Source organism: Dipteris shenzhenensis, unplaced genomic scaffold (genome assembly GCF_047967505.1).
Source record: "Dipteris shenzhenensis isolate YYH24624 ecotype China unplaced genomic scaffold, Dip_SZ_1.0 scaf0262, whole genome shotgun sequence".
Lineage (NCBI taxonomy): Eukaryota > Viridiplantae > Streptophyta > Polypodiopsida > Gleicheniales > Dipteridaceae > Dipteris > Dipteris shenzhenensis.
In genome coordinates, this window is record NW_028239568.1 from 2,594 (window position 1) to 4,433 (window position 1,840).

At 43.3% G+C, this 1,840-nt stretch overlaps 1 non-coding gene across 1 annotated transcript; it reads right to left on the reverse strand.

Moving 5' to 3' along the window:
• Window positions 1-1,120: 1,120 nt before the first annotated feature.
• TRNAS-GGA (transfer RNA serine (anticodon GGA)) lies at window positions 1,121-1,207 on the reverse strand. Its single transcript has one exon. It is a non-coding gene; the product is annotated as a tRNA-Ser (tRNA).
• Window positions 1,208-1,840: the final 633 nt, after the last annotated feature.

Below are 1,840 nucleotides of genomic sequence, written 5' to 3' on the forward strand. Positions count from 1 at the left end.
AAGAACCAGGAAAGCTTGGTTTGGATTCGGAAGTACCACATTCACAAGGCAGAGGTTATCGGTTCGATTCCGGCAGAATATTGCCCAGTATCAGTCGATGCACCAATACCGTGTCTCCCTTCGGCTTTGTCCCCCGCGTCGAAGCCTCCATTTCCAATAGAGTCGATGGGAATTCGAGTATTTGTTCGTCTACATTCATATGTTATGATTATTACAAATACCAAATGTTCAACAAAATTGGGTGACACTTATAAATAGTACCAGTACTTCGATTACGGAGAGGTCCATTCCGGGTCTTACCATGCTTACAAAGAAGGAGTTTTTATGTCTCGTTATCGAGGACCCCGTCTGAAAATAATACGTCGTCTCAAGGATCTACCCGGGCTTACAAATAAAACATCAAATCCGAGAGAAGCACGAATTGCTATTGATTAATCTGCTTCGAGAAAGGTATCTCAATTTTGCGTGCGTCTGGAAGCCAAACAGAGATTACGTTTCAATTATGGATCAACGGAACGACAATTGCCTAGATACGTTCGTATTGCTAGAAGAGCCAAGGGTTCAACAGGTCAAGTACCATTACAGCTACTCGAAATGCGTCCAGATAATATTGTTTCTCGTCCAGGTATGGCTCCTACTATTCCTGCAGCTAGGCAATTAGTTAATCATAGACACATTCTAGTGAACGATCGTATAGTCGATATACCGAGTTACCGTCGCAAACCAAAAGATACTATTATTGTGAGAAATCGACCGGGTTCTCGCAATGGACCAAATAGAGAGATGGAATTTTCTCGGGGAGACAAAATACCTGATCATTCAACTTTTTCCTCGTCGGGAGACAGTAGACCCACAGGATTAGTGAATGGAATCGCAAATCGGGAGTCCACTGGGTTGGATATAAATGAATTGCTCGTCGTTGAGTATTACTCCCGCAAAGCCTAACCCCAAGTAATTATCTAATAGTCTGGGATTCCTCATTCTGAAATTCGGATACCCCCCCCCCCGGGGGGGGGGATTCTTGGAATTATTATTTGAAATCGGGAGTACTAACTGGAAGCATTCAAAGGATTAGCAATTCTTTGGGGTGCCGGAACAGAGTCAATGACGGAATGCAAAGGGGAAAGGGGGGGATTCGAACCCCCGGTAAACAAGAGTCTACATAGCATTTCCAATGCTACACCTTAAACCACTCAGTCACCTTTCCTGCAACTTTGTACTATTTACACATCCAATCTAAGAAACCGGATAGCAACTCAATCCTCGATGATAGACGGGAAAAAGTGATTCCTGGAAGTGAGTGCAAGCCTCATCAGTTATTAAGAAATGAGATTAATTCCCGGAATTGAGGTAGGGGAGGTGACCCCATCCCTGGGATAGATTTTTAGTTGTTCCGAGTCGATTTCATAATGAGAGATTTTCAATTAGGTGATGCAGATCCCATCAAAAGCAATCACTCCATTAGTAATTATTCATGGATGCTGCGAGACTATATACCCCCATTCACACACGACTCTCATTCGGTGCGGAATTAGTTACTCCACCCTCCCAGTCGATTGAGGGGGAGGGACATAGATACCAGACGGATGCACCTCTTCCCCTTGTATTGCAAAAGAGATCTGTTCTTCCGGCATCCTGATTAACTCAATAATAAGTGGAACGAAGAGGAATTCCAATTACGCCTAGATCCCAGAGAAATGACAATTCTATTGATAGAACTCCCACGATTCTGGCGGATATCTTGTTACAAATCATACCGACTACTGATAGGGAGAAGAGAGCTTTTACTTATTATAGAGATGGTGCGATTTGGGGAGGGAAAATCGATTAACCTTAATTC